Source organism: Peromyscus leucopus, chromosome 13, assembly GCF_004664715.2.
Source record: "Peromyscus leucopus breed LL Stock chromosome 13, UCI_PerLeu_2.1, whole genome shotgun sequence".
Classification (NCBI taxonomy): domain Eukaryota; kingdom Metazoa; phylum Chordata; class Mammalia; order Rodentia; family Cricetidae; genus Peromyscus; species Peromyscus leucopus.
The window spans coordinates 27,923,197-27,945,872 of NC_051074.1; the positions used below are offsets into that span (position 1 = coordinate 27,923,197).

Below are 22,676 nucleotides of genomic sequence, written 5' to 3' on the forward strand. Positions count from 1 at the left end.
TCTTGTATATATCATGCCTTGAAGTGTTTGTGAAAGGTATAAAACAGCCCTGTGCTATATTTCTCTATGGAGAGCTTTGTCCACTCATTGAAAGGTTGTTGTAAAATGATTATAAACCAAGAGATCATTTCTGTCTGGATTTATTTCTAAGAGTTCCATTCCATTAACACATTTATCTATTCTTGGGCAAATGTTATACTTTTCAGTTACTCTGAAATTATGATGTGTTGATTTTCTGACAGATTTGTTTTGTCAAACAAAATATGTTCTTTAAAAAATTATAGGTAATTGTGCTCACTTTGGTAACACATTTACTAAATCTGAAGCGATACAGAGAAGATTAGCACTGCCCTTGCATGAGAATGACATGCCAATTTCCGAAGAATTCCATATTTTAAAATAACTAAATAACTAACTAACTAAATAAATAAAATATAGGTATTTCTTAGCTAATTCTTAGCTTTTTTAACTTTATATGTTTTGAAATAAGATTTTCAGGTTCAACAAAATCAATTCCTAGGGTTGGATTAATCTATGTATTATGGTTTTAGGGGAAAGATTACCTTTTAGTATTGGGTATCCTGATCTATACACATGGCTTATATTTGTACATAGTCTAGTCTTTAATTTGTATCAATTAAATTTTCATAACTGTCTGCATTGAGTTATTGGACATCTATTAGTGGATTTATCCCTAGACAGTCCTTAGGTTTATTTTGCTAGAAATATTAACTATTTTAATAGATTTTAGAGGAATATGTATTCTCATGTGAAAGATGAGGCAGGCATCTCCAGAGGTCTTTCTGAGCAAACTGTCTCTGAAGATGCAAACTTTGGACATTGCATCTGTTGTTTGAATATAGAGCTCATTTTGTCAGATGGATCAGCTGCACTTTGTCCTACAGTTTTAATGTATACTGAAGACCTTGCTTTTAATGGAATTGCAAATTGGACTTCAAGCTAACTAACAAGACTGTTAGGAGATAAAGGTGCATGCTGCTGGGCCAGATGACCTGGGTTGGTTACCAGGACCCACATGGTGGAGGGAGAGAGCTGACTCCCAAAGGTTGTCCCCTGACTTTCACACATGGCCTCTCCAACAAACAAATATTTAAAAAATAAATTTTAGCATTTGTTTTCACTTGCACACAGAAATATAATTGTTTTTTCTTCTGTGTTTTTATCTGACATTAAATCCACGATAAACTTGATTATTACAACTCATTTGTTAAGATTAGTGGTTTCTTTGTAGGTGTTTTTTTTTTTTTGGTGTGGCCTTCAAGTACACACTAATTTCATTGTGGATAATAAAGTTTTTAATCTTTATTTTCCAATAATTACCTTCTTTAGTGATGTTGGTGTCAACCTTGTCTTGTTCTTGATCTCAAAAGGAAAGTTTTAAATTTTCTACTGCTTAAGTGCTGTTGAAATTTAATTTTTATAGATATTGTGGTGGATAATTTTGTTTGTCTATCTATATTTACTTTTCATTTTCCATTTGCTTCTGTGCCTTGAAGGCTGATGTATGTGGACATCAATCATATTCCTTTGCTCCTGGATTCCAATTGGCTTTAACCATTAGCAGGCTGGTCTATTTCCTTTGGAGTATTTTCCTGCTGGGAATGAATCTCCCTTGCTGTTCCAGAGTGCAGACAGAAGAATGTGCCATATCCAGTTGATAAGGGTAAAAGCTTTAGAAGGATGTAACTGAGACAAACAAATTGGACTAGACTTCTCTGGGCATTAGGGAAGTATAGGAATTGCTAAAGCATTTTAAAAATTACTTTTAGTATTAATGCTAACTTCTTTATGTTTATAATTATAAACACCCCTTCTGACCATTTTCCTGTAAATAAGCAAGGCACTGGGGATGGATTAATTTGACTCCCCAATTAGCAGTTATTGAACTCTCTCTTGCTGCCTGGGCTGCCTTGATCAAAAGGACTATCAATGTAATGGCCAGCTGGTCAACCCTTATGCCAGGATAAGCCATCTGGAATGCTCCACAGATGCCTTAAAACAATTATGCAAAAGATTGAAGTTGATTGCCCTGGCTATTGAAGCCACTGCCCCAGCCAGGGCTGTTAGAAGCGGTTATGTAGCAAACATTTTGCAACCATAAACCTGAGTAAACCCTCTCACCTCCACCAGAGGTGGAGCAAGTCTCCTGGTAGAAGGCCTACTGTGATTGGTACTGGAGGACAAGTCCATAATTGGATCAAACCACAAGCCTTAATGACTCCGAGTGGTGTTAAAATTTGAGGCTGTGATTGGCCCAAAGAAGTGTATGATTGGTCCAAACATATGGTTATGATTGGTCTGAACACCCCCTTGCAGGCTGTAGAGGCAGGCTGCTTAGGGTCATTGAGACACTTGTGTGTTGCAATGTCAGGTCTCATAATGACTTTCCTTGACTACCTTCAGTATTGTGGACTGAACTGGTAACAGAAAGCAAGCAAGCAAGCTCACTAAGCTTAATGGCAGCTTGTTAGATGAAAAAGTGACAAACTCCACGTCACCTTGATAGCTGAGGACCCTGAATGTGCTTCACAGGTGGACCAGATACTTCCTGGCTTCACATCCTCAACACTGGGTTCCTCCACAGTTCACCTTACATTCCTAAGTCCTGGGAGCCCAGTTCTGAGTAAAGAATGTCTGCAACCACAGCTTGATAGGTAAAGAGGTTCCAGCAGCCTTAGAGATGGTCCAGGGTGTTTGAACTTGGCTTCTTATCAAGCACTAGGATCCCAAAGGATTCAGTTTTTAAGCAGCATCCATTTTCCCAGCCTGGCTTCCATGTGCAGACTGTCAGCAGCCATAGTTTGATAGCTGAAGAGCTGGTGATGGATCCCACCTACTAGTGATGCTTTCCACCTAGGAATCCTGCCTGCGGCATATGTTTGTACCTGAGTGGTCCTGGCCACACCCAGCACCCAGGTCCTTAGTAGCCTCTATCTGACTCACATTCCAGTTTCAGATTGCAGTCCTGACAGAGGCGGGCACCCCAAGTCAGTTCTGCCTGTAGCTACTAAAGAGATCAGGCATCCAGCTGCAGGGCAACCGAGACAGCTAAATGGTTGCAGCGCTGTAAGGAGCAAAAAAAAAAAAAAAAAAAAAAAAAAAAAAAAAAAAAAAACTAGAGGAAAGAACCGGAAGTTCCTTCTTAAGAGCAGTTAAGTCTTCAGGTACAAGGGTTTCAGGGAGAAGTAGGCCGAGAGCTAACAGCTGCTGCAAGGGCCAAGGGTCCCAACACCCTCTGCCTACATGGAGACTATCTTATTGGGGGGCGGGGCACTTGCTGTTGCTTCGGTCTGTGGCTGCCCCTGCTGTCTCCAAACGTGGAGGGGAATGAAACCTGTTAGAGTCCGGTATTTGAAGCCCTTCCCGCCTCTCCATGATTTCTATACAAGTAGATGAAAGACCCCTCAGTCTGCCGATGGCTGATTAGACTCTCTCAAATCTATATCCAAACTTCTCAGAGTCAACACGTTGTTTTCCTTTTCTTTGCCTTTGAAATATTTTAAATGGCACGAAGTGAGGGGGAGGCCATGGAGGACTGACTTAGACTATTTCTTCATTATATATACTAGACATTATATCTTCCTGATGATTGATGGAGAGATGTGAGTCCTTGTCTTCAGAGAGCTTCATTTTACTTAATGATAAGCTAGGTACATAATTTTTACATATTATTTAAAAAAAATTTTCCATGTTCCCCTCAGTTTCCCAGGCTGAGTCTATATTGTATTTTTGCACAAGGACATGTATAGTCTTTTTTTTTTAAATCAATTTAACACTTTCAATTGCAAAATAAGATGAAAATAATAACGGAAATAATATTGTCTTTGTAATTTCCTTATGCAGAGGAATTAAGTATTCCAATCATTCCATGTTCCCTTCAATTACATATTTGCAGGCAGGAAGTTATTACATTACAGACAATTATGAATTCTACTTTTTAGCAGTCATTACTGTGCATTTACCATCAAATTCAGTAGAGACACCAAGGTTTCTTAATGATTTTTCTTTTTCTTTTCTTTTTTCTTTTTTGGTTTTTCGAGACAGAGTTTCTCTGTGTAGCTTTGGAGCCTGTCCTGGAATTCACTCTGTAGACCAGGCTGGCCTCGAACTCACAGAGATCTGCCTGCCTCTGCCTCGTGAGTGCTGAGATTAAAGGCATGTGCCACCACCACCTGGCTGTGATGATTTTTCTAATGTTGAATTTTTATACTTCTTTATATTTTACTTTTAGAATTAATACTGCAATGAATGCACATTTTCAAGAAGATAAACTTTAAGGAATTATTTGGAGAAATTTAATTATAGAATATACAATCTATGCACATTGTTATTTCAGTATTAGAACTATTAAAGTGTCAATAATTATTTTCTTAAGCCATATGCAGAAAAAGTAGCTCTTTTTTGTTTTGAAAAAGAGTCGTTTTTGTTGTCAGAATAAATGAAGTGAGTCTCTTCCATTGGTCTGAATGCTACAATTTTACTAAAAGTTTTTAAGATTTTTTGATTTCTCCCTTAGTCTACATTTTTTGTACATGAAGTGCAAGCAATATTTAAACTTTAATTATATTAATATAAAACAACATGCTATCTTAGTTATTTTCTTATTGTTGTAATAAAACAACTTACCAAAACACTTAAAGACTGGTTTATTTGGGCTCATAGTTCAAAGAAATGCAGTCCATTGTGGTGGTGGGGTAGATGTGGCAGTGGGAATTTGGTTGATGGTGCTGAACAGGCAACAGAGAAAGGGGTGTATCTCTGCTCAGCCTGCTTTCTCCCTTCCAATCCTTTTATTTAGTCTAGGACCACAGCCCTGGGATGGTGCTGCTCACATGCAGGGTCACCTTTCCCTTCTAAGTTAAACCTTTCTGGAAATATCCTTGAAAATGTACCTAGAGGAGTACCTTATTAATGACTTAGCCATTTCTTTTACTCTGTCTCTCCCTCCCTCCCTCCCTCCCTCCTCCCTCCCTCCCTCTCTCTCTCTCTCTCTCTCTCTCTCTCTCTCTCTCTTCTCTCTCTCTTTTGGGAGTCAGGGTTTCTCTGTGTAGTTTTGGTTCCTGTCCTAGATCTTACTCTACAGACTCATAGAGATCCGCCTGACTCTGCCTCCTGAGTGCTGGGATTAAAGGCTTGTGCCACCACCACCTGGCTCCTTAGACATTTCTTAGTCCAATCAAGTTTACAATAGAAATTAATCACCACCTATTGTTAAGACATAAAACATAGTGAACAATAGTTAGAAAAAGAAAAACAAAAGTTGTTTCAATTATATTTCCTGAAGCCAATTCTTGAGTTGTTTTGTTTCTGTTTGGTTGCTTCAAACTCTAGCCTCCTACTGGAGAACTCTCTTTATCCTTAGGGCTGCTTAGAAAGCAATTGTACCTTCATAAAAATTGGCTCTGCTGCTGTATGTAGTAGCTCTCCAAAGCCAGGGGAAACAGTACAGAGCACTGGTTCATCATCAGAGGAGATGGCTGGGTTGAGATGCAGTATCTGAGGAGGATCATCTGTGTTTCCCTCCTCCTTGGAGATGTGGTGACTCCCCCCCTCCCCCGCCCCATCACCTCATGCAGAAAAGAACAAACGTGGCAGCCATTGTGAGGATGCAATTCTGGAGACTAGTCTTCTTTGCTGCAGCATTTTTTTTTTTGCATTTATGATTATAGGAGTGACATTAGTGTATTTTGACTATCTTCACTGCAGCTCTTTCCTGTCATATGACCTCAAATGTGCTTGTGTGTAGTGAGAGAAATCTATGTGTGCTATAGTCAATTTGTATTTCTATATCAAATATGGGAAATGGTGCTGGTTGTTTTCCTAAGTTGCTTCTGCTGGGAGGATTTACAGCATCAGGCTGTGAGTACCGTCCTTGGGCCAGGCATGATTTGGTTATCTGTTTATATTGGGACTTTCAGTAAATCACTATCATCAGGATGACTGTGAAGAAGACATCTCTCTCAGCCTGATACGGGGAATGAAACAAAGCAACTTAGCCTGGTTAAACTGAACTAGGAGACAGGGAAGGTAAACTGGAAGTAAACAATGAGATGTTTGCTTAGTTGCCTCTGTCGCTAAAGAATGGGGGTGCAAAGCAGTAAGCTGCCCTCAAGTTCTGCTTCTTGGTTAGAGGGTGTTTGTGTTAGGCATGGGGATGCTGGGATCAGTGCATCTCTATATTACTAATTGGGAATTTTACCTTCTGGCACCTGATACCTGTCCTCTGTGATGTTTGTATTTTCCTTGCTTGGTTCTTCTTTCTTTTCTTAACTTTTATCAATTAGCTATTCCAAAATTAAGCAACCTGACATGAGGAGAAATATGAGGGAGTGACTTTTGTCTACACTTAGGCTATAGAGACAAGGCTGCCAGATTCACACAGGGAGGTGAAGCTCTAAACCCAGACTGAGAATAAAAATTAAAAACAGAAAATTCCCATAGAAAAAGTCATTCTTGAGAAGGGCTGTGATCACATCTTACAAACTATGCTCTCTGCTTTCAGAGGCATTGAGAAGTAGTCCAGGGAAAGAAGCTGGGGTCAGGCTAGGGGTGGATTAACCAGGTTGGAAATCTTTCTCAATTAGTTAACTTTTTAAAACCTTGTCAAGATGTCATTTGGAAGATACTTGAAGTCCAATAAAACCAGAACTATGAATCTTGCATAGTTAGCAATTATACTGCCTTGATGTGTGGACTCACTTATGTCAGGACTATTTTTCAGTTATCCAAAGTCTAGATAGTCCATAGAAACCCTTAAAAATGTGTTTCAGTGTACAACTTCAAACTCCCTTTATTGACTCTCCCCATTATTCTTCCTCTCTCTGCTTTGATCTCTTATACTTTGAGATTTAAAGTTCTATCTTTTCATATGAAAGTAAAAATGCAGCATTTGTCTACCTGTGTCTGGCTGATTCTACTTTTTATGATGGTCAATAGTTCCATCTGATGGGCTGTTAATGACAAGATTTCCTCTTTTTAAATAGCTTATTATTATTTTTGAAAATAATGCTCCATTGTTTAAATACAATATTTTCTTTATCCATTCATCAAAGTACACCAAAGTGGATTCAATGTTTTGGCTACTGTAAGTAATGTTCCAACAAATGCATGAGTGTAAATACCTCATTGATATGCTGATTTTAACTCTTGGTATATGTGGGTCAGATGTTAGGTTTATTTTCAAATTTTAATTTGTGCTTTTTATTTTTAGAAGCATATGTTCATTGTCAAAATAATGGCTGCCATTGTTATATTTTCAAGCATGTGAATAACATTTACACATTGATTGTGTTTATATTGCCTATTGTTCTTTTATTCTTTCTGCTGGTGATGCCTGTCTTCTTCCCTCTTAGACTCTTTTTGACTTTCGTTTCTTTGTGTGTTCGTGTGTGCGTGTATGTGTGTGTGTGTGTGTGTGTGTGTGTGTGTGTGTGTGTTTATCATCTATCCCTCATTTTAAAACACGCTAGGCTTGTCTTTCTGAACCTGATTTATTTTACTTAACAGGATCTCTGGGTCCACCTGTTCTCTTGCAAATAACATGACTTCTGTCTTCATTATAACTGTACCCTTCATTTTCTTTATTCCTTCATCTGTTGATGAGCAACTAGGCTGAATGACAATGTGGTCATTGTGAGTAGTGGCCTGGTAAACAGGGGAGTGCAAGGATCTCTACTGAATGGTGACTTTGATTCCTCTGGCTATCTACCCATAAGTTGTATAGGTGGATCATTCAGTAGTTCTAATTTTAGTATTTTTTGTTGTTGATGTTGTTGGAGGAATCTCTAGGATGATTTCCATTATAACTGTGTTCATTTTCATTTCTACCAACAGTGCTTCCTCACTCTTGCTAGACCTTGTTCTATTTTGTTTTCTTGACTGGGATCAAGAAATCCTAATGTACTATTGATTTGTATTTCCCTATGACTAAAGGTGTTGAATGTCTTGACATGTAGTTATTGGCTATTGGTACTTCTTTTGAAAACGCTTATGCCTTCAAGTATTTCCCCTGTGTTTTCTGGAATTTCCTGACCTATGGTATTAGCAAACTTGATCTATTTTGAGATGATTTTGGCACAGGATGAGAGATAGCCTAGTTCTAATCCTCTACAAGAAGACATTCAGTTTCCCAGTGCCTGTTCAAGAGGCTATGTCCAATATATGTTTTGTTGAGAACCAGATTGCTATAGACTTTTGAATTTATTTCTGCGTCCTCTATTCTGTTTGTCTACATTGCTGTTTTTATGTTGGCACCATGTGTGATTTATTACTATGACTCTATGGTGTACTTTGAATTCAGGTGCTGTGATACTTGTAAGTATTGATCTTTTTTTATGAGTTGGAGCTGTTTGGGATCGCTTGTACATCTATACAAATTTTAAGGTGATTTCTTTTCTAATTCTGTAAAGAATGTCATTGGAATTTTGTTGGTGATTGCATTGAAATTGTTGATTAATTTTTAATAATATAGGCGTTTAAACATATTAATTCTTCCAAAGATAAATGTGTTATGTCCTCCCTCATCTTTAGCATTTTATATTTTTCAAGATAGAGATCTTTATCTTTTGGATATGTTTATTAGTAGGTACAATAATATTTTTGAGGAGATTATGAGTGGGTATTCTTTACTTTTTTCTCAGCAGGTTCATTATTGGTAGTACATATACACAATGGAATTTTACTCACTGTAAAAAAAACCTTGAAATTATGAAAAATTTTAGGAAAATGGATGAAGCTAAAGTATGAAATGTGTGACCCATATTTGAAAAGACAAAAACCTCATGTTCTCTCTCATATGTGATCCTAGTTTGTAATGTACACATGTATGTATATAAATGGATATAAATGTAGGTAAAGTCTAAAAATCTAAACAGAAACCAAAAGATGACAGAAAGAGGTTCAGAGGATGGGTAGGGGTATAAAAGGACAGGTAACATGAAAGAAAACAAGAGGATGAGGTGAGGAAGGACATGAGAGGAGGGGAAGATTGGGGAAACTGTGGAAGGAGAAGCAAGTTTAATATACTGAAGTTTGAAAATAACATTATGCCAGGCATGGAGGTGCACAGCCCATTCATTTCATCCCAGCACTTGGGAGGCAGAGGCAGGCAGATCTTTGTGATTTTGAGGCCATCCTGATTTATATAGCAAGTTCTAGATCAGCTAGAGCTACATAGTAAGATCTTGTTTAAAAGAATAATAAAGAAAAGAAAATAACATTATCACACACAATACCTTGCATGCCAATTTAAAAATAAAATTTAAAAATTTAAAATCTATTGATTTTTTATTTTTTGAAGTTGTTATTAGGTCTAAAAGTCATGAGGTTGGAGTCTTGAAGATCTTAGTATATGATCATATTTTCTGCAGGAAGGATTAATTAGATTTATTTCTTCCCTGTTTATAGCTCCTTCCTTTTTTCTCCATTGATTTAGTATACTACCTGAAATTTCAAGAAATGCATTGAATAACAGAAGTAATATGGGAATCCTTGTGATATTTCTTAATTCAAAGGAAATGATTTCAGTTTTTCCTTATTGAGTATGATGTTTATGATCAGTTTGTTATGTGTAACTTTCATATGTTGATGTATAATCAATCTACATAGTTTGTTTTGGAGTTTTATGATGAAGGAATATTGGGTTTTGTCAAAGTGTTTTCTATATGTTGAGATGACTGTGGCTCTTTGTCTTTGGTTTTCTTATGTGTTTCATTATTTTTTTTTGGGGGCGGGGAAAGTTAAGTAAATTGAATCATCATTGCATCTCTGAAATGAAACCAACCTGATTGTGGCATTTTGATATGTTCTTCAACTTGGCTTGCAAATATTTTGATAAGATTTTCATGTGAGCTACAGATTTTTGCTTGGTTATGTCATAAGTAGATCTTCGGGCTACTCTAGTTATACCTATATGGATACTTGTCTCATCTCTGTGTGTGTGTTTAATTTTTCCCTACAGATTAAGTCAAAACTTTCACTGAAGTTGAGTGTGAGTGAGTCATATGTATAGTAATCTGTAATGAACAATAGTTAGGAGTACGGTTTAGCAGCAAACTATTTTCATAAATGTTGATGTTCATACCTAACACCATGTAGAAAGGAGAAAGCATTAGTTCAACAGGGAGTGATGAACCAGATGCAAAACAAAGTGCCAACTATGAAATCAACATCCATAACAGTAGTAAGAACAACAAAAAATAGTGTTAAATAACATAAATAAAATAGTTTTTAAACATGATAAGAACTAAGAAAAATGAAGAACATAGAAAATAGAAAGCAGAAATAATATCCAAAAAGTGAAAAGGGAGAGATCAAGACTAGGGTGAAAAATGGAGACTGTAAAAACAAAAACAAAAAAACAAAAAACAAAAACACAGGAAAGATACAGTATAAGGATTTGATGATTCAAAAGAAAGAGAAAGAGTAACCAAAATCCAAAAGTGAATAATAAAAAAATACATGTGTAAAACAGATAGAAAGGGAAAAGTCACAAATTTATTTGCAAGCATAAAAACAAATCTTCATTAAAAGAAAGTGAAAAGGAAAGAAAGGAGAGCCTTGTCATTGTTTCAACAGAAGAGTGAATGAATGCCTTCTGCTCCCACTGATCTTTCTATGTCTAGGTGGACTGTTCAACCCATGGAGCATGCAAAGCCTGAGAAATAATCCACCCCTTCCTTTTTTTTTTTTTTTTGTATTGTCCATAGGTCAGTGGCATGGCTTGGAACTGGAGGTTGTTAGGGGTACATTCATTTTCCTGCTTTGTAGCTGAAAGTTTTTCTGTGTGAGGTTTTGCTTTTGTTTCTTTAGGAGAAGAAAAGCTATGAATACCATCAAAATTGATATCATTTCGATTTGAACAAGTGAGACCTCTTAATTAGAAGAGGTGATAGTTCATCAACCAGCATGACCATTCAATTTAAATTAACTTATACAACTAATAAATGCTTTTCATTTAATCAGGTATAATTTGCCAAAAGGGAACCTCCTCAAAGTTAGGGTTTGGGAAGGGTTTTGTTTTTATCTTTCAGGGAAATGAAGGCTAAGGAATCTGAAGAACATTGGACAAATGAGACATCTGAAGAAAAAGAACAAATCGTCCAGAAAAAAAATGTCCCAAGAAAAAGAGGGAATTGGCCTATTGGTATATCACATATAAAATTTCATAAGTCTTCCTAAATATTTTTTCCTGTTGTTCTCTACAGACACTTAACACAAATGGTCTTTATTTAGTCCCAGTTCAATTAAAAATTAAAGCTGGCTTTGGAGTTGGAGCATGGCTTTCTCTTTCTCTAAACCCAAGCAGGCTTGTTAAAAGGAAATGCAAAATCTCTGCATCATGTCAGAAGAGCTACCTGATATGAGAGAGAAGAAAAACTAAAATTAAGGGACTATTCTATTGCCACTAATCTCATAGCCTTTGGTTTTATTTTGACTCTTCAAAACTTTTCTTAAGATATGAATTTTATATCCAAATTAATAAGATTAATATATATATAATATATATATATATATTTTAAACTTTTGTCATGATGTTAATGGTCATATAGAGTACTAATTAATTCTAGAAAAAAGGCTTCATCTAGTTTCCTGTATATGATTTTGGGTTTGAGTCTCTATCAGTTTTCTGTAGGGAGCCATGACCATGCCTAGCAAAAAGATGATGGAACCCCACAATGATGATTCCATCAGGATGATGATAACACCACTAAGATGACAAATACCACCCAAAGATCGGCTTTGGACTACAAACTGCTCAGGACAATTTCAAGATGGCTAGCTGAGATGGTCCAGCCTCACAGACTACTCGAGCAAGGACTTGAGACAAACCCTGCACTTTCCTATTATTCAGAGGCTGGACAACAAATGATACAGCTACCTCTCCTAGGACTTGACAACTAGCCCCAAATTTTCTTTTCAGGGTCCCCTAAAAATGCCATTACCTCTAGACAACAGGAAGTAATTTTAAGAAAACAATACCCACATTCCCAAGAGGTGGGCTGGGTGGTTTTTGGTCATTTATGGGTTATGGATAATTGTCATTGTTTAGGTTGGTTGGTTACAAGTTGTTAATTGATAATGGTCAGGTAAAAAAGCTAAACAAGGAGATTAGATTCAGGGTTCCTGTTTGAAAAAAAAAGAGGATATAGATAAGAGGTAGATTATTGAATCTACTCTAAAAAGAAAAAAAGGGGAGGATATAAATATGAATCTACTTTTAAAGAGCAACTACTAGTTTTAAATATTTTACATTGGATTGGATTTTTGTATATTGTATAAAAATTATGTATATTTATACAAATTTGAGATTGATTTTGTTAGAAAATACATATATTTCTCATCTTGTTCAAGATATTGTGCTTATACAGTTCATTTCACAATGTAATGCAAATTGTTAGTCCTTGGAAGTTACTATTACCAAGTAATTAGGATATAAAGAAATGAAAGTTAGTAGTTAGTCATTACAATCAAACTTGTAGTTTTGTTAGGTATGTTTTCAAGATCAAACAGAGATATATCTTAGATAGACAGGTTATCTTCAGACACTTCAGGGATCTACAGAGTATGTCATTTAAGATATTTTAATAACATAGATTTTTTTCTTTTTCTTTTTTATAACAATGAGACATGTCTGCTTCTGGTAGCACCAATCTACTTCAGAGAAGATGATGGGCATTGAAGAAACTCTTTGTGGAGTTTACTTTCATTGTGGCACAAGTTATCTACTGGGATAAAAAGTGTCCTTGCCTCAACTGCTGACAGTATGCTGTCTAAAATGGACAAGCAGCACACAAAAGAAAGGAATGCTGATACTTGCTAAGACAAGGTACAAAGGCCATTTAGAATATTCTGCTTCATAGATGTGTCTGTCAGATATGCCAGGCCTGTAGGCCAAAGATGGATGCCCCAACATTGCAGAGAAATGTCAGATTACTGTCTAGGCAGCCAGCTGTTTCTGCCATTTCTCACATTTTTTTGGAAGTCACTTGTTTGCACTTCCTGCTTACTTGGGTAACATTATTTCCTTTTCAAGTCTCTGAGGGAGTTAAAGATTAGATAGTTATAGTTACAGTTTTCCTTGTTAACAAATTCAGAAAAGAAACTCACTAAAGATATGTAAAGTGTATAACTTTGAAAGACATCAAAAGATAGTTTTTGGTAGGTAATACAAGTTAGGATAGAAAGTGAATTAGGTACATTTGGACTCACCAAAATAGGATAGACAATGGAGTATTTTCTCTGAATTTGTCAAATGCAAATGAACTGGACTTTGTTAATGTAATTCTTGACTATATATATTGTACATACTTATTATACTTGTTGTATATAGTTTTTATTATATTAGTTATAAACTTTTATTATTTAGATAAAAAAGGGGAAATGTGGTGACATATTATGTACCCTAATAAGCTTAGCTGGGGATCAGAGGACAGAGCCAGCCGCCAAATTAGACATAGAGGTCAAGTAGTGGTGGCACACTCTTAATCCTATCACTTGGGAGGCAGAGATCTGTCTGGATCTCTGTGAGTTCAAGGCCACACTGGGAACAGAGGCAGGCAGTGGTGGCACACACCTTTAATCCCAGCACTTGAGATCTCATGCCTTTGCTTGGAAAGCACACATGCCTTTAATCCCAGGAAGTGACATGACTGGGTGGAGAACGGTATATAAGGCCTGAGGAGAGAGGAACTGAGCAGCAGTTCAACTGAGATCCTCAGGGGTGAGGACTCAGAGGTTTTCAGTCTGAGGATCCCTAGAAACAGAATCAGCTGAGAAGTTGGCGAGGTGAGGTTGGCTTTGGCTTGTTTTGCTTCTCTGATCTTTCAGCTTTCACCCCAATATCTGGCTCTGGGTTTTATTTTTTTATTAGTAAGATCATTTAGCAATTTGTGTTACAGTATTTATTTCACAGTGAGCTAGCTTCAGTAGCATTCTTTTGGGGCCACACTGGGCTACAAGGTAGATGTTGGCTAGAACAGCATGTCAATATTTGCTGCGAGCTTCCAGGGAAAGGAAGATAGAGGAACTTATATTTTCCGAAGTGCCAAGCTTGGCAGTGACCTTTAGATGGCTCTCAGTTGTAGCACCATGTCTTTACATGAGAAACCCAGACTGTTTCTGAAGCCCAGACTTTCTCCACAGCACAGGGAGGATCTGGACTCAGGCTGCTTTTGTGTTTGACATCTGTTTCGGTGCCAGTTTTACCCATTACATCTTTCTCTCCTTCCCTATCGGTTAGCCCTCCCCTCTGCTGTGCTGTCCATCTGCCGCAGGCTGAGAGGTGATATGTTGTTTCTCGCCCTCTGTTTCAATAACTGGAGTCTCTTCAAGCCACTGTTTGTCCAATACTAAACTTGAGCATGTTCCCTCCGGCACCCACATTGCTATTTTTCAGCTGTCCCGATTCTGAGTCACAGAAGCTGGGAGGCGCTGCTTGCTTTTAATCTGCCACAGTGACCTTTCTATTTTTAGTATTTTGAGCCTCCATACTGTGCACTACAATGGCTATAGTTAAATAACCTTCATTGAATGCACCTCTGATAGCTCCCAGGAATTTAACACAATCCTCTTCCCAGTTCTGATGGTAAGTGACTCAACACCTATATTTAGGTGATTTTCTGTTGCTGCGACCAAGGAACTCTTTTCTTTATGGAAGAGGGAGTTTATTTAGGGTTATGATTGCAGATGGAGAGTCTATAATGGTGAAGTAGACATGACAGCAGAGAGCTGAGAGAGTACATCTCTAACCTCAAGCACAAAGCAGAGACAGCAAACTGGTCGTGGGCTGAGGCTATGAAATCTCAAAGCCTGCCCACGGTGATGACTCCAGCAATGCCACACCTCCTAAGCCTCCCCAAGCATCACTGCCATTCTAGTTGAGCAACTGAGTTTGTGTCCAAACCACCACAGCACATTTCATCTTTTTTTTTCAATTTCTAGAAACTTTACTTTTTCATGTGGGATTGTATAGTCAGAAAATATTGCAGTCCTCTTGTCCATTCGAGGGAGAGTGATATGACAAGAGGGGTTGTCTAAGAGAATCTGAAACTTCAAATTACTTGGGGTATGGGGAAAATAGAGCATGTTCAAGGTGATGTTCCTGGAGGAAGACGTTAGGATGTCACTGGCCAGGTGGGTCCTTCTTCTCCTATAGGATAGAAAGCAGATCCAGATTAGTTTTGAAGCAAAGGAAAAGTGAAGGTTAAGGAAAGCAGTACAGCAGGCCAAAAGCAGCCCAGCCATGGACGGGAAGTTGGCAGCATGCTGCCTTAGGTTTTAACTAGACATGCTTTTGGTGGCAAAAGGGAGAAGACTTCAGTATACACTGTCTCATGGCTCTGAATGTTCCTGATTTGTGTTACAGGTTCCTCTGGGCAAAGATCTTGCAATGCTAACATATTTCAATAAAAATATAATGAGGTTCAAGGTTAATGCTTGGTCAGCTTCATCACCTTGATGGTCACTAGTGTGTTCACTGGGCTTTTCATAGCTCCCTGATGTCTGATTCCTGTAGGAAGTGGAGCTGTGGCCTTGCTATCACAGGAGTCCCACAGTCTGTCCTGTTTCCCTGCAGGGTGCCTGCTGTTGAAGTCAGGGCCGTTGATCTGTGGAGAAGACATTCTTGTTTCTCTCTTGTCCAGTAGTGGCTGAGGATTTTTGAATTATATAGACCTATCTTTCCTTCCCTCTTCCCTCCTCCCACTCTCTTTATCTTTCCATGTAGCCTGAGCTGTGGTGTCTGTGTAGCCCAGGCTGGCCTCAATGCTGAGACCATTCTAACTCTACCCCTGGTGTGCTTTCATTCTATTCCCCCATAGTCAGAAATGTGATGGCTTTTACTGGACAATTTTCTGATTTTTCTAGAGCTGCTTTTGTTTCTGTGATAACTGCTTTTCTCCATAATCTCACCCCATCTCTCTGCTTCTGGTAGGGTATAACTCTGTAGCCTAGGCTGGTAGCCTGGTGCTTACTATGTTGCGTAGGCTAATCCTGAACTCATGACAATCCTCCAGCCTCAGCCTCTCAAATGCTGGGATTAAAAGTATGCACCACCACACCTGACTTGGCTTTATTAGTTCTTTAATACGGTTCTTATTATTAATGTTTTCTTTGCTGTTGTTGCAGAGACCATACATGAGTGCTTAATTTCATCCTCTTACTCACAAATGATTTGCATAAATCAGTGAGGCTGAAGCAGGTGGAATATTCGGAGACAAACTATAGTGACATCCGTGGAGTGGGGAGGGGACATTGGCCCTTGCGTCAGAGTGTACCAGGGTTAATTCCTCCATTTCCTTTGGCACCAATTTGCTCATTAGAATTGGAAATGGTACTGCCCTCTTTACCTCCCTGTGCTCCCATAAAGGTCAGGGGTAGCAGGATCTGTTGGAGCACCGAATGAATTTCCAGTGCTGAAGGAGCATCAGAAGCCATCATGTCCACTTGTGGGGATGAGAGAAGCTTTACTCACCCGTGGATTTGAAACGTTGTTCTTTGGATGTGTCTTCATGGCCCTGACCCCATTTGATTTTCATATCAGTCTCAGAGATCTAGAAAGAGCCATGTCCTATGACTGAATCTTAGGTACATGTACCTAATGATGATTGGTTAGATGTCGCATCTGTTCTTAAGGAGAAGATGTTAGTTTCTTGTGTACCCAGACTATGCAATGGCGCTTTCTAGATTTCTGTCAAATTGCAGGGTTCTCTTCACCTTTTTTATCTTGAGCTGCCATGTTACAATTTGGATCTCATAAGGAGTTTTGGATCCTTTTCAAAGTTGCTTTAAGACCAATGAGTATTTGCTTTCAAGTAGGAAATTGCTCTGTCCAGATATCCACAGTTACAATACAGATCCATTCTTTAACACTACTTGGGAGACATTGTTGTGGCCACTGTTTCAGGGCTGGTAGTCTGTCCCTGAACTATGAATTTCTTTCCTTTTTATATTTCTCTTGGTCTAATTCTTGCAGAGGAATTGCTGTGGATCTCTGTTAGCTGCAGTACTCCAGGCACAGCCTTCTGCCTTTGAACTGAGATCTAAAAGCAAGAAAGTTTTTATGATGCTCAAACCCCAGGCCAGGAATTCACTCCTATACTTGTCCAGGAAAAAAAGGACCTTTTTATTTTAATAGACACTCTCCTCAAATGTCAGGCAACATGGCTGTTTTTTTTCCTTGATGCCTTGTACTTCACAACGTACTTTAAAAAAATAGCTTAAGATGTGAGTTCTTAGGTACTTGATGTATTATTCAGAACAAATTCATTTGAAGGTGCATCAAGACCTTACTATGACTACCCTTTGTCTTAGTTCACTCACTGTCTGAGTCTTAAAGTAGAAGATTCATGGTGATATGCTTATCCCACTGGGGAAAAGCATCTTTTGAAGCCTCATTCAAAAAAGGAGAAAGCCTACTTGTTTTCCCCGCAGGTTTCACTTAGAGATTTTAGCTATGAGCCACCATGGAAGTCTGTTGTATGTCCTGAGGACTGTGTTAATTCCTGTTCACCATTCTCCACATGCTCCTGTCATGTAGTCATATCTGCAAGTGAGGAATGCAAGCATTTCCTGAGGGTCCCATGGCTAGCTCTGTTTACTGAATAGTGGCATTTGTATTCTTCAGAGGCTGAATCACCTCATAGAACCCTATGGAAGTCTTCTCCTAAATCTGGAAAAGTATTCTTAGTAATGACATGGAATTTAGAATCCCTTTTCATGCTCTCATTTGCAAATTTAACTAGCAACTAATATAAAGTGAAATGAAATGATGTCACTTGCCAAAGTGCTTGAAAATAGTCATTGAGAGTAGAAAACTCTTAGAGAGTGATTCATGGAGCTCGGCACTGAAGTGTTGTGAAGGCAGATTCAAGCGGGCTTCAGACCGTGTGTCAGTGTAGCTCAGCATGGAGACAGTGCTCTTGACCTTGGCTGTTAGTTTGCAAAGTGATGCATCCAGAGCGGTGTGGGAACTGTGGAGGAGAAAGCCTTTGTGTTGGCTCCTTGCCTGAAAGCACAACCTTAGCATTATGTTGGCAAATTGAAGCAGTCAGCATGACGTCAGAACCCACGCTTCAGTGTGCATGAGGTGACTGTCAATGGGAACAGTCACCAGGATGGTGACATTAGGTGAAGCCCTGTCAAGCTGATTTCCTGCGTGATGTGCAAAACAATGCTGCTTTTCTCCTCTCTAACAGTGTGCCCCCCACCCACTCAGATCCCCACTTCTTTACAATAACGTTATTCAAGATGAAAAGTATAGCTCCTCTCGCCGTACTTTATTAAGCATACCCTCCTGTCTTCCAAACAGAATAGTTTTTTAAACATGTGAATTACATCACAGTCTACTGAACAAGTAAATGCAGTTTTCAAAATCTCCTTACAGTATATGTGAAGAATGTTAAAGTCCAGTTTTGACTGTATTCATAGATTTAGTGGTACAACTCAAAAGCAGCAGAGTCCACAAGTTCAGAGATGAGCTGAGAGAAGGTATGGTTCTGATATGATGCTGGAAGTCATAGGAAGAACATGGATGGCTGGGGAGAACTGGGCTTGTAACCTTAGTCTTCTGTAGGGATTTTTATTGAAGGGTATTATGGAGATAATTCTAACCTTGGTTTTTATCCATCTCTATTTTGTAAACATGGATGGTCTGATCTGCAGTCTAGCTCCATTATCTGTCACATACATTGTTGGCTTAGATGAAGGCTCAGCTTTCTTTCAACCCCAAACTTTTTTAAGTTGTGACTAGACTAGGTGTTTAGGTAGAGGGACTTAACCTTATTGAGAGCTGCTGGTACTAAAAGTCCATGAGAGTATACAGCAGTGATAATTAGAGTTCAGAAGGTCAACCTACCAGAACTAAGGGTTCTGTTAGAGGAAACCATCATGCAAGGCATTCTGGAATTACTGCCTTTTGAATGAACTGGCTGTCTCTTGTAAACTTCTTGTGCAATAACAGCTATGATTCTCCCCATTTATGGTGCATCTTCATCTTATGTGTACATGTAATCTCACGATTGCATCTCAATCTTGGACACAACTTTCCCTATACATTTGGGGTAATTGGATAACTGTCCCCAGCTGTGTTTATTTTTCATTAACATACATCTGGCCAGGGCCATTCTCCAGACAAAAGATACCAAGCCTTGCATTGCTTTGCCAAAGAATTCTTGCTTGGGTATGTACACCGGTTCTCTGAGAGCACTGGAGAGAATTGATGGAGAAGAACAAAGATGAGGATGGAGATGGAAAGAACTAGGTAGAATGATGAGAGAACAGCAGAAGGGACTGAGACCAGGAGGAACTGAGAGGAGCTAAGTGTGAGAACAGAAATGAAACTGTGTAGACAGAATTTACTTAGAGGAATAAAGTGAATGGACAATCGAACTCAGTGTTCATTGAATAGCCCTCACACTAGAATCCTTAGCTGGTGGTTAGACTCTTCCATGGACCCTGGGAGTAAACAATATAGGCTGGACCTATTATTGTTCCTGTTATAACCTCATGGAATTAGTCTTTGTTTGTGAGGCCTGCTCATCCAACACTTGTATTATTTGCTTGGCAAACTAGATAACCTTCACTCTGGGTGGGTGGGGGTGGCCTATTTCTTTGTCTTTAGATTGGAATTCTAAAATTATCCAGAATAGCAGGGAGGTATAAAAAGTATGTCAGGGAGCTAGAATGGGCCCAGGCAAAGAATGGGTGTTGCACAATGATTGCATCATTATTGGAATTGTGACACAGCGATTGATCTGCAGCTTGGCAGTGAGAAGCAGGTTGAACCGAACTGAAGCAGGCTGAATAAAGGAGGTAGTGTTGTCAGACAAATGACCTGGTAGCTTTGTGATGAGAGCTACATTTGCAGAGTATAACTGTGATGGGAGAACCTATATATTTTATCTATATTGCTACTCCTCCTTCCTAATGACTCAAAGTCCCTTTGTCCATCTGCTTTCTGATTCTCCAGTTACAGCAAAGTGAAACCTAGGAACACAGTCCCAAAGCCACATGAGTCCTAGTCACCTGTGACAAGTAGCTCCATTTATTGCAGCCACCACACCTCAATGTTTATACACTTCACTGTAGCTCAATGGTTTGATACCACACTAGTGAGAATTATTTTTCATATGCTGAGGTATAAATGTGCCTTTGCTGGTGACTTTATGCTAAGCACATATGCTTAACTTCTACCCCCTTAAAAGCCCCAGGTTATTTTGTTACTCTCTAGATGAAGAAACCAAAGCTCAGAAAAATTTAATAGCTTACCAAATATTCAGCATGGAAGTCAGAGGAAACTAAAATTTGCATTATTCCTACTAAGATAAACTGCACTATACAAGAGCAATCATTTACTATTTTATGGTTTTTTTGGGAGGGATCTGTAAGTGGTGTGTGTGTGTGTGTGTGTGTGTGTGTGTGTGTGTGTGTACTGTGCTAGCCTTTGTGTGCATATATGAAGGCCATAGGTTGTCTTCAGGTATATTCTTCCATCCTTTTCTATCTTATTTTTAAAGACAGGGTCTCCTACTGAAAACTGACACTTCATTTCAACTAGACTAACTAGTCAGCAAGTCCTGAAGATCCACCTGTTTCTGCCCCCTTCCTCACAGTACTGGAGTACTAGCATGTGGTCACCACACCTCAGTTTTGCATGTGTGTTGGTGATCTGAACTCAGGTCCTTATATTCACTCAGCAAGAACTTTACCCACTGAGCAATTTTCTCATCCCCTATTTCCTATGTTTTTACCAAATTATAAGCAGAACTCAACAAAAGTTAATTCTCCATATGAGAGCTTTTAACTACTTTGCCCTCAAGCTATCTAAAGAAACCCTGAATAGGTTGTCTCTAAAATAGCTTTGACATTGCTAACTAGAATGTTCTGTCAAATTAACTCATTTTAGAGTTGAAAGAGCAATGTTTTGAGTATCAGACAGAAAATCAGAGGTTGAATAAGGTTCCAGTTTTGGACTCTTGGTTTCCCATCTGTTCCTTAATCCCCAAGCTACCTTAGACCTAAATTTATTTGGGATCTGAACCTATATTTGGTTTTAGAATAAAAATAGCAAAGGAAAAAAATAAACAAAAATACAGTCTTAATTGAAGGATGAAGTGCTTATAGTTTTTAACCTCAAAATGCTTTTAGTCAGCTTTGTGGCTTCTTTACCTAAATGGTCTCTTCAGCCTCCATCATACGTTACATATATTTTTTAATGCTAATCAAATTCTGTATGGTTTTTTGATTCATCTGAAATAGCCTAACTTGAAGAGTAAAGATACAGTGCTGCCGAGGTTTATGGATATCATCTAAGCTAGGCACTCACATAAAGAGGCTATAACCATTTTGATGATTAAGTGTATTTAGGAAGAGAAAGGTGGCGGTGAAGACCTTTGCCGTGCCAACTGATAGAAGAGAGTGAACAATGCCAATCCTTTTCGGCTGCGACAAGGGCCGTTGTTTTTTAAAACAGATACAAAGTCATTACTATGTTGTAGTTCATTTTCCAAGTAGGAACTTGCCCCTTGGTAGTTTAGAAATCAATGTTTTTGAGAATATAAAGTAAGCATGACTGTCCAGTGGGTTCCCACTGCAGAGATGCCCCATGATAAATTTCACCTGCGCCTACTGTGCTCCAGGTTGTGTATTCAGTTACAGTTGGCTCTGAAGGTCTTTGCTCTGAGATATCTGGCTACCCATGTCTTGTTCTTCAAGCAGAGGCAATGCTTACAGTTAAGAGTTGACAGCTGGGCGGTAGTGGCATACGCCTTTAATCCCAGCACTCGGGAGGCAGAAGTAGGCTGATCTTTGTGAGTTCGAGGCCAGCCTGGTCTCCAAATCGAGTTCCAGGAAAGGCGCAAGGCTACACAGAGAAAAAACAAAAAAACAAACAAAAAAAAGAGTTGACATACTTTATTACTACCAGATTCTAGGACTGAAGACAAGTCACCTGGTCAATTCCATCATCACTGGGGTATTGAAGAATTTGCTGTAGGCTATCCCATAGTGGATCCTGATTAAAAAAAATGGAAAAAAATGTGTGCAGATCTAGGCTGAGGACAGCAGTAATCTAATCTATGGCTGTAGACACAAATGTCTACAAAGCAGTTTGGGTACATGCCTGTTTAGCACACCATGAGAGTATTCTCTTCTAGGGCCTGTGACTTCCCTAGTCATGGGTTTTTGACCAGGTTTACTGTATCAGACACATGCTCCCACCTGAGGAGAAGTTTCAAATGAAACTCAAAATTCTTGCCACTTTTGCAGGCTTGTCAGAATTGTAGCACGGAGGGCTCACTGTTGAGAAAGACTGCCAGCGACTTTTCGACCCAAGCAGCCTGCAGAGCATCTTCTGAGACTGAAAATTAGCCACCAGGGGGAAGGGTTCCAGCTTGGCTGTTCTTTGCTCTGTAGCTGAAGGGTAGAGTGTCTTCAGCAATACAATGCCATGTGGCTGTGGTGGGTAACCAGGAGCAATGGCAATAGCTTATTGTTTGGGGAACCTCTGAATGGCTCTCTGGTCACCAATTCATAGGGGGGTATCCCATTCCTGGCACTGAGATTTTCCTATAAAAACCTATGCTAATAGGAACAACTCTTCAGGGCACCTCAATGAGAAAATCCTCAAATTTTAATATACAATTTTAAATATTAATAAA

The 22,676-nt window shown here is 38.7% G+C and overlaps 1 non-coding gene across 1 annotated transcript; it reads left to right on the plus strand.

Annotated features, from left to right (window-relative positions):
• Positions 1-290: 290 nt before the first annotated feature.
• On the plus strand, positions 291-397 carry LOC114696441. Its single transcript, XR_003735023.1, has one exon. It is a non-coding gene; the product is annotated as a U6 spliceosomal RNA (small nuclear RNA).
• Positions 398-22,676: the final 22,279 nt, after the last annotated feature.